The following is an 18,022-nucleotide window of genomic DNA, read 5'->3' on the forward strand; positions in this document are numbered from 1 at the left end:
AATGCCATTAAAATGGTCTTCCTCCCACAACTGCTCTACCTATACCAGAACATCCCAGTATTCATACCTAAATCCGTTCATAAACAACTGGACTCAATTATCAATCCTTTCATCTGGGATTATAAAACACACAGGATAGGTAAAAAACACCTCTGCAAATCCAAAATGGAAGGAGGATTGTCTCCCAAATTTTATATTTTATTACTGGGCAGCTAACCTCCGCGCTGTTACGTTTTTGCTGGATGACGCACGTCCGTCACCCAGCTGGCTTAGTATGGAGCGGGAGGAGTGTCACCCCTTCTCTATTGGTGCTGTGATTTTGTCGCCTGTCAATCTGGAGAGGTCACTTTATCGTAACAATCCTATTATACATAGCACAGTCCGATTCTGGAAGCAAATTAAAACCCACTTTGAGCTTAGACCAATGTCATTCATGCTCCCTGTTGCCAGGAACCCCTCCTTTGCCCCCTCTAACCTTGATAACACCTTTGAGCAATGGGGAGAGTTGGGGATAAGTACCATAGGGGATTTATATATAGAAGGGACCTTTGCCTCCCTTGAGTTGCTGAGGGAAACGTATAATCTTCCCAGAAGTAACTTTTTCAGATACCTACAGATCAGAGACTATGTTAGAAAACACCTCCCGACATTTGGGAACGCTAAGCCTTCCATGTTTGACGGATGCATAAAAACATCCCCCATCTCAGACAAACTGATATCTCGTTTATATGATGCTTTTCAATCTGTTAGCACACCTTCTACAGATGCCATTAAGCACAATGGGAGGAAGAACTAGGGACTGACATTTCGGTGGCAGACTGGGAAGATAGCTTGGAGTATATCCACACCTGCTCCATTAACTCCAGACATCGTCTCATACAATTCAAGGTATTACACAGATTACACTATTCCAAAACCAAACTGCATAGGATATTTCCTGATACATCCCCTATGTGTGATAAATGTCAGGCTGCACAGGGTACACTACTCCACTGCTTTGCCCTATGCTCTAGCTTGTATGGTTACTGGTGTGGAATTTTTAGGATCCTCTCTGAAGTTCTGGAGACTTCAATTGACCCAGACCCGCTTCTGATAATCCTGGGAGTGTCTGATTCCCTAAACGGATTAACCAACCCTCAAAAACAACTCATCTCTTACAGTCTCATTTCGGCAAAAAAACGAATCTTGTTGTTTTGGAAAAAGAGGGAAGCGCCCACTACCAAATTATGTCTCAGCGAATTGGCAAACACTGTACACTTAGAAAGAATTAGATATATTCTGAACAATAAATTATCAACATTTGATCAAATCTGGCAGCCTTTCCTCTCTTACTTGGACCATTCGGCGCTGTGAATTTGTACTTTTTAACGCACTCTCAATTGTAATATTTTAATCCACCTTTGGGCAGCATGTGCTGGCACCGCCACCCGAGCAGTCGGGAGGGGAATAAGGGGAAGGGATAAAGGGGGGGAAGAAGTGGGGGAGGGATAAGTGGGGGGTGACACCTACCCTCTTTCTTTCTACCTGTCCTGGTTCTGTATGTCTTGTTTTGTAATATTTGTTTTGTACCCAGAACTCTGGGTCTTGTTGTTTCTGTCTGCTCTTTTATGTTTAGATAAGAATTGTATACCTGTCTTTTATACCTATACACCATTCTTGTGTGTGTTCAATAAAAATATTTGAACGAAATACACATTGTAACGTCTCACTCTGATTGTCACGCCCTGGCCTTAGTTATCTTTATTTTCTGTAATATTTTGGTTAGGTCAGGGTGTGACAGGGGGGATGTTTGTGTATTTGTCTCGTCTTGGGTGGTTGTATGGTATAGGGGGTTTTGGGTAGAGTGTACGGGTTTGTGTTGAGTGTAGGTGTCTAGGTATGTCTATGGTTGCCTGAATGTTTCTCAATCAGAGACAGCTGTCATTCATTGTCTCTGATTGGGAGCCATATTTAAGGCAGCCATAGGCATTAGGCTATTGTGGGTAATTGTCTATGTGTAGTGTTTAGTGTCAGCACTATTTGTTTGAATGGCTTCACGGTCATCTGTTTGTTGTTTTTGTTCGTTTGTTCGTCTTCAAAATAAAAAGAAGATGTCTTTCTATCACGCTGCGCCTTGGTCCTCTATACAAAGTTACGACGATCGTGACACTGATCTTAAAGGGAAAGTGCCCTTATGGCTCTCATTCCTACCACTGTTCAAATATACATTGTAACGTCTCACTCTGATCTTAAAGGGAAAGTGCCCTTATGGCTCTCATTCCTACCACTGTTCAAATATACATTGTAACGTCTCACTCTGATCTTAAAGGGAAAGTGTGAGATCTTGGACAATCTACTTCCCCAGAGTCAGATGAACTCTTGGATCCCATGTTTATGTTTCTGCCACAGTTTTGAGGGAAGTTTCATTGCGCTAACGCTGGTTAGCAGCTTCCTTTAAACTGCACGCAGAGACATAAACATGGTATCCAAGAGTTCATCTGACCCCGGGGAAGAAGAAAATGGCCTTCATTGGCAGAAATATTTGTAAAACATTTTAATTTTAATAATTATCATATATTTTGGAGTGGCGGAAACGATTTTGCAGCATACAAATATTTCTGTCAAGACTTTTAAATGAATATAGTGAAAACACTGCCATATATAGCAGTTTAATTCACTAAAAGGTGAATCGTTTGCAGAATAGAAACACAGGACAATTACAAATAATAGAATAATGTATTTGTCGTAGTGATGCACCGATATGACATTTTTGGCCGATACCGATATCTGATATTTTCCTTGCCAAAAGAAACGAAACCGATATTTAAAATTTTAGCGGCCTTTTAAGCATTCTAGCACAATTAAACAGTTAACACACACACAAAGATGCAGCGGTCTAAGGCACTGCATCTCAGTGCAAGAGGCGTCACTACAGTCCCTGGTTCGAATCCAGGCTGTATCACATCCGGCCGTGATTGGGAGTCCCAGAGGGCGGCACACAATTGGCCCAGTGTCGTCCAGGTTTGGCCGGGTGTAGGCCGTCATTGTAAATAAGAATTTGTTCTTGACTGACTTGCCTAGTTAAATAAAGGTTACACACACACATACCACACTGACCAACAAGTAATTTTGTTGGCATTTACCTATGTCCTCATTACCAGTAAAACATAATCAAACCTATTTATTTCACTTACTTGCTGTGCTATTTTGTTGTTTCGTCGTTTCATTCTCAACCAGGATTTCTCATGCTACGGAACGCCATTTGGGTCTTTGCGTGTCAGATAACACTATTAGATGTGTCAAATAAGCTTGTTGACCAATCAGGACCTGAATATGACTGCACGTCACATAATAATATCATTCGTTCATACATTTTTTACCTAGTTATTACACATTGATTACACTATCACTCGTATTTCATATGTCACAACGATTCATCGATACGTATGCTATGATGCTGGTAAAGTTGTCTCGCGCACCTACAGTGCTGGTCATAAAAAAAGCTAGCTAGCTCATGGATGCAAACAATGTTCTTCCCCAAAAACATAGTAAAACGACATCTGTTTCAGTAGCTACAGTTAGTTAGCTAACTATATAGCTAGGTGTCATCATCTAAAATAACCCTAATCTATAAAACTGTTTTATTTGATTAATGGTCGGACCCATCTATGTGAAGCTAACCACAATAAGAATTAGCCACAATAGTGGACTTTGCTGTTAGCCTTCAAAATAAAAGTATTTCATTGACAGTGATGCAAATGAATACAAATAGTAGAATTATGCCATAATTTAATAGATCATCCTAAATGAGGTTGGAATAATTTGTTAATTTGACAAAAATCTGTTTAAATCACACTGGATGTATTAGACTTTATAGTTGCATTGGGGGCATACTTATTTCACTGTACAGCCTTACCTATGGATTGTGGATCAATGACATGGGGTATCAGTCTACTCAGTGACACCCAGAGAACATTAGAGTCGTAGCTCTTATTGCGCGACTCTGAAACAACTGTGAATTGAGCCACATTTATTGTCAACCTACTCTGTGTATTGAACACAATTCCAGAGGAAAAACAATACTGCGTGGATGTTTTGTAGTCTGATAACTCTGAGGAGGATGTTGGGAAAAATATATTAGGTATTAAGTAGACTGATACCCCATTTCATTGATCCCCAATCCTTAGGTAAAGCTGTACATGGCAATATAAAATGTCAATACACACAACAGGCTGACTGGGGAGGGGATTTCACACAGTCACAGTCCCGCGATAAGAACTACAATGCTAATATTTGTGTAAACTCTTCACAGTTGTGTTCTGTGGGTGTCACCGAGTAGACTGACACCCCATTTCATTGCTTCACATTCCAACCTTGTTTAACATTATCTAGTTTACATTTGGCATGATTCCACCAATTGTAACCTTCTGCATCACTTTCAAAGGGGTACTTTTATTTTGAAGGCAAACCACAAATTCCTCTATTGTGCCTAATCCTTATTGTGGCTAGCTTTACAACACATCACCAGGTCCGATCGAGCGACACTAGCCAGATGAAGCTAGCTGGCTGCTTACAACGTTAGCTTTGGGCAACAAGGTTAAGTAGCTGGCTAGCTATTTATTTTCATGAACTGAAGTTCAATTTCAAAAAGCGAAAAACAAGTGGCTACCTAGCTAATACTTACTCACAAGAATAATGCTAAAAATAATGAAAATGACTGCAGTTTCTACTGGTCATTGTTTTCAGGATGGTTGTATTGGTGCTAGCTAGATACCAAACTAAAGCTAGATACCAAGCTAAAGCTAGATACCAAGCTAAAGCTAGCTACCAAGCTAAAGCTAGATACCAAGCTAAAGCTAGATACCAAGCTAAAGCTAGCTACCAAGCTAAAGCTAGATACCAAGCTAAAGCTAGCTACCAAGCTAAAGCTAGCTACCAAGCTAAAGCTAGATACCAAACTAAAGCTAGATACCAAGCTAAAGCTAGATACCAAGCTAAAGCTAGATACCAAACTAAAGCTAGCTACCAAGCTAAAGCTAGCTACCAAGCTAAAGCTAGCTACCAAGCTAAAGCTAGATACCAAGCTAAAGCTGGATACCAAGCTAAAGCTAGATACCAAACTAAAGCTGGATACCAAGCTAAAGCTAGCTACCAAGCTAAAGCTAGATACCAAACTAAAGCTAGCTACCAAGCTAAAGCTAGCTACCAAGCTAAAGCTAGATACAAACCTAAAGCTAGGTACCAAACTAAAGCTAGCTAGCTGCCCCAGAAGTTGCGGTCGAACAAATAATGCTTTATTACCAACGCAGTATTGTAAACACATCGTTCGTGGCCGGTGTTTGCTTGTTTGCAGACTTTTTTTGTACAGCTTTGACAGTGCTACTGATAGTAGTGGTGGCGCTTGGCTTGCAACGTGCAAATTCAGAGCACACAACATTCTATAATAGAACTGTGTTATTTGACGTGTCAAATTAAACGCTTATTTAACGGGTCGAATAGTGTTATTTGACGTGTATCTTTTTTGACACACAAAGACCCAAACGGCGTTCCATAGTATGTTGTGAAGCTAATAGCAGTGACGCCATTACTGTGTAACTCCGGTAGGGCAACATGTATACCGGTGCCCACCAGTCAGCGAAAGCCAACAACCCCCACGACAGAGAACGGTTGATTGTCAAGGGCAATGAATTCCATTATCTTGGCGTGAATGGATTTCGCTTTTGAGTTGACTTACTCTTTCAAATGACTGCTCGACTTGTTGACTGCTCGATCCACACAGCAGACATTGTGGGCTAGGTTAGGAATGCTGTGTTTTGCACGTGTAGCGCAAAATGTTACGTGGCGTCATTACGTCATGTACCTACGTTATATAGGTTTGGCACGTCAGCTTTGACATCAGTTTTGCACATCGGCGTTAAACTAGTTGTCATTTTTAGCTAATATCGGCCGATTCCGATATGTTCACCGATTTATATCGTGCATCCCTAATTTGTCATTTAACTTTTCTTGTCCTATTGTAACAGGAGAGAGTCCAAACTCCAGCTCTAGTGAAGAGGCATCAGCAGAACAACACCAGGAGAGTCCTACGGCTAAGAAGCCTTGGCGCTGCCCCCAATGTGGAATAGAGATCGCTCACCCATCTAATTTCAACAGACACCTGAGAACACACACAAAACCTGCTAAGGAGTCTTCCGTCTGTCCAGTATGTGGAAAAGACTTTGTTCACCCCTCCAAACTGAAGAGACACCTCCGAACACATACAGGAGAGAAGCCTTACCAGTGCTCTGTGTGCGGGAAGCGATTCACACTGAAGCCCCACCTGGAAAGACATCAGATGACCCACCCTGGAGAGAAGCAGCCAGACGCGACAAAGAAGCACCCGTGCTCCGATTGTGGAAAGGAATGTTTCTCTGCATATGAACTGAAGATGCACATGAGAAAGCACACAGGGGAGAGACCTCACCAGTGCTCCTACTGCGAGATGAGCTTTGGCTGTAAGGGAACTCTATCGAGACACGTACGACGCCATACAGGAGCACCCACACCAAAACCTTACAAATGCTCACAGTGTGGGAAGAGATACGAGTCACCATCGAGGCTGAGGCAGCATCAGACTATGCACACTGGAGAGAAACCTTACGAGTGCTCTGATTGCGGGAGGGGTTTCGCTTCGACCGAAGATCTTCGCAAACGTCAATGCAGCCATGCCAGTAACCATAGCAACCAGTGTACACTGGGAATTCCAGATACGGCGTCATCAGGCAGTCGAACTATGAATATCAAGATCGAAGACGAGTAACAGGAGCTGGCAATTAATGTCAAAGAGGAGGAGGAGGAGGAAATTGGTGTTTTTGTCTATGCTGATAGAGAGAAACCTTACGAGTGTACATCCTGTAAAAATACCTTTGTTCACCGTAGTTCTCTAGCAAGACACAAACAATCTCACACTAGTGTCGCACAATACAGCTGCTCAGAATGTGGGAAGGAATTCAGCCAATCGTGGACTTTCAAGATACACATGCAACAGCACACCGGACAGAAACCGCACCACTGCTCTCAGTGTGATAAGAGTTTCTCAGCTTTGGCACTCCTCAGAAGACACCAGCGAGTTCACACTACGGTGAAACCTTACCCCTGCTCTATCTGTAGGAATAGATTCTCCTCATCAGCAAACCAATACAGTCAAAGACATCATGTCCATGCCAAAAATGTAGCTGCTTCTTACCTGAACCAATCTCGTGGACAGGGATCACAACAGCAGTTGTCTATTCTAGTACTGGGTGTTAAAGAAAAGGAGGAAGATCCTGCTTTTGGTGAGCTAAACTGTTTATTTTGTTGCGTAGATATGTAATGGGTCCATACTTGAGAACTCTTGCTTAAGCTTTTCCCATGAGATAACGTAGCCCTATGCTAACACGACCAGCTGACAACATGAGAAACGTAGCCCTATGCTAACACAACCAGCTGACAACATGAGAAAACGTAGCCCTATGCTAACACAACCAGCTGACAACGTGATTATTTTCCTCTAGCAAATTCCACAACAGCCAATATTTGTTTTTAACATATTGTGGCCTGCTGGAGGTCATTTTGCAGGGCTCTGGCAGTGCTGCTCCTTGCACAAAGGCGGAGGTAGCGGTCCAGCTGCTGGGTTGTTGCCCTCCTACGGCCTCCTCCACGTCTCCTGATGTACTGGCCTGTCTCCTGGTAGCGCCTCCATGCTCTGGACACTACGCTGACAGACACAGCAAACCTTCTTGCCACAGCTCGCATTGATGTGCCATCCTGGATGAGCTGCACTACCTGAGCCACTTGTGTGGGTTGTAGACTCCGTCTCATGCTACCACTAGAGTGAAAGCACCGCCAGCATTCAAAAGTGACCAAAACATCAGCCAGGAAGCATAGGAACTGAGAAGTGGTCTGTGGTCACCACCTGCAGAACCACTCCTTTATTGGGGGTGTCTTGCTAATTGCCTATAATTTCCACCTTTTGTCTATTCCATTTGCACAACAGCATGTGAAATCTATTGTCAATCAGTGTTGCTTCCTAAGTGGACAGTTTGATTTCACAGAAGTGTGATTGACTTGGAGTTACATTGTGTTGTTTAAGTGTTCCCTTTATTTTTTTGAGCAGTGTATATAATTCTACACTATGAAGTTGGAATAATACTGTGAAATTGTGGAAATGATGATAGTGCCCTTTTAGTGTAAGAGCTTGTTGTAGAAAACCTTACACAGGGACACTCAAAGTCAATATTCAATTAATCCCTCTTTATTGTCAGCAAGCTGGAGGGTCACAGTCAAACTTAGATGCATAAAGTACCTGTCTGAAGTGAGCATAAAGTACCTGTCTGAAGTGAGCTCTGACGGGGCCGTTTAGTTCCCTTCTATACTGGTTACAGACACGTCACATAGGCATAAGTCATAGGGTTGGTTCCTGTCTGACACCGTCTCTTATCTTCACTTATAGAACGGCCGGATGTGATACAGGGGATTCTGGGTGTTCTGACAAATAGTCTAAAGGAGGAGGTATTGATGCTCAATGCTTATCTTGTATAACTACTGCTGTACACACCATCCTATATAACTACTGTCTGTACACACCATCCTATATAACTACTGTCTATACACACCATCCTATATAACTACTGTCTATACACACCATCCTATATAACTACTGTCTATACACACCATCCTATATAACTACTGTCTATACACACCATCCTATATAACTACTGTCTATACACACCATCCTATATAACTACTGTCTATACACACCTTTTCTATTCATATACTGTATATACTGTCTATACACACCATTCTATATATATTCCGGACTGTTCTGATACATTTTGGTGGGATTTGTATGTATTGTTTTGTATTGTTAGGTAATGCTGCACTGTTGGAGCTAGAAACATAAGCATTTCGCTGCACCTGCTATAACAACGGCAGAATACTGTGTGTACACGACCAATAACATTGTATTTGATTTTAAGTGGAGCAACCTTGATTTGGAGGTGTAAAATATCCCTCTGGTGGTTAGCTTAGGGCTAATTGTGCCAGGTTATCTCATGGGAAAAGCTAACATGTAGCATTTTCGGGAAAAGTATGGACCGTATAATTTTACAATATTTATTTTCTGTTTAGTCAGGAACAAACATTTTGACTCAGTCAGGGTGTTGACTAATTTGAGTTAATCCATACTCATGTCTTTACCACAGCAGAGAGACCTGACCACTGCTCTGACAGTGAGGAGAGTCCCACTACATCAGGAGTAAAAAAAACAATTTAGTGAGAAGGGAATTCTGAAAAGACACCAGAAAGTACACACTGGAGAGAAGCCATACAGTTGCTCTATGTGTGGGAAGAGTTTCTCTTTATCGTCAAGTCTCACAAAACACCAGAGAATGCACACAGGAGAGAGACAACAGGCTGGACAGAGATCACAACAGCAGGTGTCTGTAGCTGTAGAGGAGGCTGGTCTCAGGCTGGTACTCAATGTTAAAGTAAAAGAAGAGGAAGAAGGTCCTGCTTTTGGTGAGTTCAAAGGGGTTATTTTGTACTATTTATGTTGTTTAGGAGTAGGAGAAACATAGTTAATTAGTCAGGACCAAACAGTTTGAATTAGTCAGGGTGTTGACTAATTTGAGTTCATCCATACAATCTTTTTCCCATAGTAGAGAGACATGACCACTGCTCTGAGAGTGAAGCAAGTCCCTCTACATCAGGAGAACCTAAACAAAACCAGGAGAATCACACAGCTAAGAGCTATCAATGCTGTTCAGTGTGTGGACAAGAATGCAAAAAGTTATCAAAACGGCAAATACATATGAGGATACACACACTCTGTGTGTGGAAAATGTTGGCAAAGGTTATCAGACCTTCACAAACACATGAGAACACACACCGGTGACAAACCATACTCCTGCTCTGTGTGTGGGAAGCAATTCAGTGAGAGGGGAAACCTTAACAAACACCAGAAAATACACACAGGAGAGAAATCTTACCCCTGCCCTTACTGTGGGAAGAGGTTTGCTCACACAGGAGCCATGAAGATACACCTGCTGAAGCACACAGTACTCCTGAAACACAAGTGGATGCACACAGAAGAGAAACCTCACTCTTGCTCTATCTGTGGAATGGCTTTCTCTACATCGTGGAATCTCACTAAACACCAGAAAAGACACACAGGAGAAAGGGGTCACGTCTGTGACGTCTGTGGGAAAGGGTTCTCTGAATCCACACACCTGAGGGACCATCAGAGGACGCACACTGGAGAGAAATCTTACCAGTGCCCTGACTGTGGGAGGGGCTTCTCGCAATCAGGAAGTCTGAGAAGACATCAGCAGATCCACTCTAGCGAAGCTGGCCAGGTCCCTGATGCTAGCCTGGTCCCTGGTGACGGTGATGCTCTTGATCCACCGACTGACTGTACCTCCAACGACCATGTGTCAACGTTACCTGAGCACCCCCGAGGGCCTCCGTCAGATACCTGGGATTAGTGATGCCTTAGAGGAACTGCAGGTAAAAGAAGAAGAAGTTGGTGGTGGTCTGATCAATTCTGATGGAGAAGAAGTTGGGTTGGATCCTACTCATCATGGTAAGTGGAGATCCCATTCTCTCCTTTTCTTCATTAAGGGTGCGTTAATTCAGTCCCTCTTATGGATTCAATAGGAATAGAGTGATGTAAAAAACTCCCACTAGCCAATGCTTACACTGACCCAGTATTTTGTAAATCCATGAGGGGGAGTGAGCAGGTGTATAGTTTGGGGGAATAATGGTGGGGAATCAGTGTCACGTCCTGACCATAGAGAGTCCTTATTTTCTATGGTATAGTAGGTCAGGGTGTGACTAGGGGGGTTAGTCTAGTTTATATTTTCTATGGTAGAGTAGGTCAGGGTGTGACTAGGGGGGTTAGTCTAGTTTATATTTTCTATGGTATAGTAGGTCAGGGCATGACTAGGGGGGTTAGTCTAGTTTATATTTTCTATGATAGAGTAGGTCAGGGTGTGACTAGGGGGGTTAGTCTAGTTTATATTTTCTATGGTAGAGTAGGTCAGGGTGTGACTAGGGGGGTTAGTCTAGTTTATATTTTCTATGTGGGGTTCTAGGTTGTTTTTTCTATGTTGGGGTTTTGGTTTTGATTCCCAATTAGAGGCAGCTGACTATCGTTGTCTCTAATTGGGGATCATATTTAAGTAGCATTTTTCCACCTGTGTTTTGTGGGATATTGTTTATGTGTAGTTGTATGTCAGCACTCCATTGTCGTCACGTTTCGTTATTCTTTATTGTTTTGTTATGTGGTTCACTTACTTTAAATAAATAAAGATGTGGAATCCAGATCACGCTGCACGTTGGTCCGAGTATGAGAATGTGACAGTCAGACTGCAGTCAAACAACAATACCATAAAAAATAGAATTCCTAGGAAGGGTTTGGAACCTCTAACCCTGGCAATTTGACTGGTAAACTCATGGGTACACTCGCAATGGCTGCCTTGTATTGTGATGCAATCATTTCCATTTTGAAATGTTCTATCAGCTGATGCTGGATTGCACTGCTAACATTCACTCTCAGCCATATTTGCTTGCATTGTTGGTCCCGTATTTTAGAATTCTTCTGCATTTTATGCAATAACGGGATATTAGAATCCTCTTGTCCTAACCTGGGTATCTTCAGTCCACCCATTGTGACATCATTGAATTGAATGATTGGATTCTATTTCTATGAATGATCCAACATGAACTAGTTTGCTGCTTTGTTTAACCAATGCTTTGTTATTCCCATAGGAGAGAATAACCAGGAAGAGAGTCCCTCTACATCAGGAGAACCTGAACAACACCAGGAGAGTCACACAGCTAAGAGCTCTCACTGCTGTTCAGTGTGTGGAAGAGATTGCCAAAAGCTTTCATCACTGGAAAGACACATGAGAACTCACACAGGAGATAAGCCGTACAGTTGTTCTGTGTGTGGGAAGCAGTTCCGTGAAAAAATACATCTTCGAAACCACCAGAAAGTGCACACTGGAGAGAAACCTTATGCCTGCCCCGACTGTGACAAGAGCTTTGCTTTCACTTCAGCCTTGAAAAGACACCATAAATTACACACAGGAGAGAAAATCCACTCCTGCTATGTGTGGGGGAAGAGTTTTACTCAATCATCCACCTTGAAGGATCACTTCAGGACGCATTCAGGAGATAAACCCTGTTCTGTCTGCGGCAAGTGTTTTAGTTATCCAAGACCCTTTCAGCTCCAATGCCTGGCACACACAGGAGAGAGACCTTACAGTTGCGCTGAATGTGGCCAGAGGTACATACGTCCTCAAAACCTCCGTAGACATCAGAAGACTCATGCTGATAGAGCACCTGTTGAGTTTGAGGACCTCAGTCAAATAGCTGAGATGAACGCTACAATCGAAGGAATGAAAGAGGAAGAAAATGATGAAGACGAGGAGGATATTGGTGGTCTGATGAATGCTGAAGGAGAAGAAGCTGGATTGGATCCTCATCATGGTACATGGAGATGGTTTTCGCAATACCAATATCGCAATACTATGACACAAGATTATCCATGGCAGAAAAAAACAACACAAAGCAGATTAAACTCTATGGTCCTTAATAAACGTACTTTATGTAAAAAGTTGTGTGCTATACCTTAGAAAATGAACATACAGGACTCTGGGTGACAACATTAGGACTGTTTTCCTAAAGAATTTAAGTCTGCTTCATGTTTTGTTTTGTAGTCACGATACTTCTGTGTTGCGTTACTGGTATCGGGACAACCCTAGAATGGTGTGTCAAAGACCTTGACTCCCATGACAATATATTGTTGGGTCGTTAGCTCATTTGTTAAATCTATCTTGTCTTATTCAAACAGGAGAGAATCCATATCAGAGTTCTGACCAAGAGGAGAGTCCCTTTACATCAGGAGAACCTGCACATCACCAGGAGAATCAAACAGTTAAGAGCTCTCACTGCTGTTCAGTGTGCCGAAGAGATTGCCTAAAGTTATAAAAACTGCTAATACATATGAGAATACACACAGGAGAAAAGCTTTACCCTTGCTCTGTGTGTGGAAAGCAGTTCCGTGAAAAAAGACATCTTCAAGACCACCAGAAAGTGCACACTGGAGAGAAACCTTACGTCTGCTCCAAATGTGACAAGAGGTTTGGTTTCGCCTCAATATTGAGAAGGCACCAGTGGTTACACACAGAAGAGAAACCTTACTCCTGCTCTGTGTGTGGGAAGGGTTTCAGCCGTCCAGATCAGTTAAAGGACCACTCTCTGCAACATGCAAGGACACCCCACTACTGTTCAGTGTGTGGGAAAAGCTTTGCCTTGTCTAAACAACTGCTGAGACATGAGAAGACTCACACAGGAAAGAGACCTTATAGTTGCTCTGTGTGTGGGAAGAGTTTCAGCGAGAAGGCGTATCTATCTCCAGTGCACACTGGAGAGAAACGACACCCTTGCCCTGACACACACACACACACACACACACACACACATGAAAACACTTGTGGGTCAAAGACTAGATAAGAAAAGATAAATATGTATAAATATAATATTAAATCACTCAACTCTTACCCTTCTTTTGACCCCAAAATATTTGTGTTGCAAACTATTAAATTAAGAGAGTTATTGAGCCCTAAAGTGTCAAAATGTCCTTCAGTGTAACTGGGTTAGAAATCTAATGACAAAAGTGTTTTTAAAATGTAGAAATTCATCCTAAAAATATAAATGAACACCCATGGCATAATTGTGTTAGTGTTTGCAACGATATATTAAATAATGGGCACATACTGGATCTAAAAAAATATTTAAAAACTTGAATAACTTTTGTCCGGACTTTGGCGCTTCATCAATGTCATTCAGTATAACAAAGGTAAAAAGCCATTTTAAAGCATATCACATGATCATGTGACCGTGTGTGACATCACAAAGAAGACCTATTGAAGACCCTCTATCAACGTGATGAGGTGAGTAAATCTCTCTGAAATATTTGATGAGTTCACCTTTTCATCCTCTAGTAACCTTTGTAACAAAAACACATGTCCCTTCAGTACAACACAGAAAACATACTTTTAATGTTATTATTTTATAAAAATCTATATTAAATATGAAAAGGTAGGATAATCTTTATAGGTCAAGGTCATTACTTTATATAGGTGGCCAAGGGAACTGCCTGTTAAATGTGTTTATGTATGAAATTCGTCCTTCGGTATCACGCTTTTGTCCTTCAGCACAACAAAAGTTTCATGTTATACCATGTCACCCGTTATGCTGAAGGACAGTAGCTTTGTTATCCCATGTTTTCACTAGTTTACAACATTTAATCATGCAATTCATATTTACTTGTTGTATGAATACTGAATATTATCATTTTAAACTATTTTATGGCATTGTAAGGGATAGGGTGGATGGTTTATGGATCCCACCTTCTGTTAGGGTCTGGCCACATCACCTCATCCACATCACAAGCAATGTCATCCCTGGCTAGGCAACGGGGAAAATAATCTCCTTGCCGTATCCAACCCTGGACTGACCCCACCTCAGTGTCTCCGCATGCCTCTTCCGTTGCTTGCAGAAGAGGCAGGCGGGCATGTGGTTGGCGGTCATACACTTTCCAACGCCAAGCTGAAAATAATTCCTCAATCGGATTGAGAAATGGGGAGTAAGGGGGCAAATATACAACTGTGAAGTTATTGTGGTTGGTGAACCAGTCCCTGACCAGAGCAGCCCGGTGGAAACTAACATTATCCACGATGACCACAAACCTGGGCTGCTCTGGTCCGTCCTGTACATATTATCCCAGATGACCACAAACCCGGGCTGCTCTGGTCCGTCCTGTACAGCTGCATTATGTAGTGCTTCCAGAAATATGATCATGTGTTGCAGTATTGTAGGGAACCAGGGTGCCATGGTGATGGGTGGCATGGTGATGGGTGGCATGGTGATGGAGAACTCCTTGCAGACTAATGGCTGCACACAAGGTGATATTTCCCCCGCGTTGCTGTTAGGGTTCGTTCCTTTCGTCCTTGTCAGTCATTGGTTCATTGGTGAAATTAGCATTATGACAATGTCTTTAATTAAATCATTCAACAACCGTTATTAATGCAATTGCAGACAGAAGTTGACAATCAGGAACGTAGCACGCATGTTTCCGAGTAAGTTCTGCACTATAGGTCCACGTTGCTTTTATCATGCTCGTAGTCAACCCCCTGTGATGTCACTGCATACGTCATTACCTTCTACTCCTCATACCAAGCCCATGCATACACAGCTATACTAACTTGCAAGAGAGATACAATAGTTCCAGTGTTTTCTAAGGCCTCGGCAGTAAATGTCCACTCCCCCAAGTTGATTTATTGTGGAATGTCTGACTAGTCTCTTATCTCCTACACTCCCCTGCAGAGCTCCTTCTTCACAGTCACACATTTCTCAGAGGAGCCTCTTTATAATGAGGCAGAGAGAGAGAATTAGAAAACAACTGTGGAACAATATTAAAACCTCATAATGTATATATATTGTTAATCTGTAGTCTAGGACCCTATAAATGTAAGGAGGGGTCTTATAACTATTAATATAACATAAGCATAATCAATTATTCTAATACATCAAACATTTGTACAGTCCATATCATGACCCCTAGGTGAACCCGACACTGCCCAGGGACATTCACAACGGCTCTTTGTCCTATAACATTTCGGCCCGATGCCTGGTTTTAGCTAGATTGAATCCAGCTTCATCAATGAAAATGAACTCATGAGGCTGTGCAGCTGCATCGAAGTCCAGGACTCTCTGCCCAGCCTCCCTCATCGTCAGGCCATGATTTATGACATGGTCCACCAAAGTGGCCCAAATGTCGTCGGAAATATGTCTCCGTCTATTGCCTGGTCCCCTTCTTTGTTCTTGTCCTTGTCCTCCTCCTACTCCTCTCTCTCTTCCTCTTCCTCTCGCTCTCACTGCCTCCATGTTTGCAAAGTTCTCACAACAGAGGTGATCTTACCTGAGGTCTATTTGTAGTGCTAATGCTCAGACTAATTGGTGTTCAATTACCGTATAAGGGTCAAAGACGTATAAGGTTTTATAAGTAGCAAAAAATTATATTAGTTATATTCAAGAATAAAGCCAATAATACATTTTTATTGTGATTCATATGAATGTACCCTAGTAAAATGTCATTCAGTATTCAGTTTTTCAGTTTTTATTTTATGCCCATTTTTAATAATCACAAGGTTATCTATCCATTCTTAGACTGGCAGAAATATAACTACCCAGAAAAAATAACATTATTTTATTTTGAATACCACTTATTTGACGTGTCATGGGTACAACTCAAAATTTGTTGAAGGTTTTTTACAAAAACTTCCTGCGTTACACTGGGGAAAAAAATCCAGAAATCTACAAAAATATCTTTCACTTCATCTTTTGAGACTTGTTTTTGTCTTCTCTGAGTCAACAAAACAAAGTTATTGTATCGTAATATAAAATACTGGTGTTATACTGTATGACAATATGTTGTTACCCTGAATGACACTGGCACATAATAGGATTCTCATCCATTAAATGTTATCAGTAGTCTATTAATAGTAGGCTATACAATGATAACACTTCATCAAGGTTTAAAAGTTAAATCAACTCCCTCTCGCCTTTCTCTCAAACATGTTTTGTTACTATTTCATTGCTAATGTTAATAATAATCCCTTTACTATAATTTGAGCCTGCGGCAACACTTTACGTTGCATTAAGGTGCATTATTACATGATTTATTACATGATAGTTAATGTTGTAATTATGCATTGTTACACTGTAACTGGTACATTTCTATTCAATGCAGGAACACAAATTAAATTTCAAGATACCTAAACAAAATTGCTACATAAAATGCCCATCAAACTACTTCAATTCAAACTTGTACAGTCTCGACTTTTCATAAAATGCCCCAAATATGAAGCAGCTGTTAACTAATATAATTCGTAATCCATTTTTAATCCATCATTGTGTGTGTAATATTATATTAACTAATATAATCCATCAGTTATACCTTAACTTAAATAAAACACTGACTACAGTGTAATAGTGCAACTTAATGTTAAGTGTTTCCACTCAGCTTTATATCCTATTATATCCTGTTCTGTTGCTGACAGTAGCATGAAACCATGAAAACAATACCTTGCTTTTCTTCTGGCTCGTCTTTCCTCCCCTCTAGCAACTGGATCTGCGTTAATCTCTTGTCTGTGCCATGCAGCCCTCTCCTCATTAGACAACGGCATCTACAGTATGAAGATAATGTGCCTTGAAAATACCTTACAATATTTATTTATTTTTACCATTGCACTGTAATTTTACTGTAATTATTTTACAGTAACATATTGTATTGATTGCTGTACTGTAATTCTAATTTTCTTTTGTGTTTTTTTGTTGTTGTAAAAACCTGCAATGGCAAAAAAATCAGCTGTATATATTTTTTTCTGAAGCTTTTCTATTTTTGTGTTCATTGAAATGTGAGTAGATGTCCTGTACTGGAACAATCTTTCAGAGAAGCCTGTATGAGAACATTAAAAAGGTATACAAAGTACTAAAGACAGCAGTGTTTTGTATAAAGTACATCAGTGTGTTGTTGCTGCTTCGAAAGAGTCATTCAAATGGTGCATGTGTGTATCATTTTGTTGCAAAAATGCCAATTTGAAAAAGGATTGTTTGGTTTTGATGGCAGAGTTCCATTTTGAAAAAGGATTGTTTGGTTTTGATGGCAGAGTTCCATTTTGAAAAAGGATTGTTAGGTTTTGATGGCAGAGTTCCATTTTGAAAAAGGATTGTTAGGTTTTGATGGCAGAGTTCCATTTTGAAAAAGGATTGTTAGGTTTTGATGGCAGAGTTCCATTTTGAAAAAGGATTGTTAGGTTTTGATTGCAGAGTTTCATTTTGCCATAGAAGTGACATGTTTATCTCCAAGTGTTGTGTCTTATTTGGCTCGTGTGTAGAGTTTTGACACAATGAGCCAAATTCCGCAACAAGTGTGTAAGCAATCGCAAAAAAACTG

At 41.2% G+C, this 18,022-nt stretch overlaps 1 long non-coding RNA gene across 1 annotated transcript; it reads left to right on the forward strand.

Moving 5' to 3' along the window:
- The first annotated feature begins 10,479 nt into the window (after positions 1-10,479).
- LOC120039563 lies at positions 10,480-15,492 on the forward strand. The gene is made up of 3 exons (XR_005475445.1): positions 10,480-10,579; positions 11,767-12,489; positions 12,854-15,492. It is a non-coding gene; the product is annotated as an uncharacterized LOC120039563 (long non-coding RNA).
- Positions 15,493-18,022: the final 2,530 nt, after the last annotated feature.

Source organism: Salvelinus namaycush, unplaced genomic scaffold (genome assembly GCF_016432855.1).
Source record: "Salvelinus namaycush isolate Seneca unplaced genomic scaffold, SaNama_1.0 Scaffold28, whole genome shotgun sequence".
NCBI lineage: Eukaryota > Metazoa > Chordata > Actinopteri > Salmoniformes > Salmonidae > Salvelinus > Salvelinus namaycush.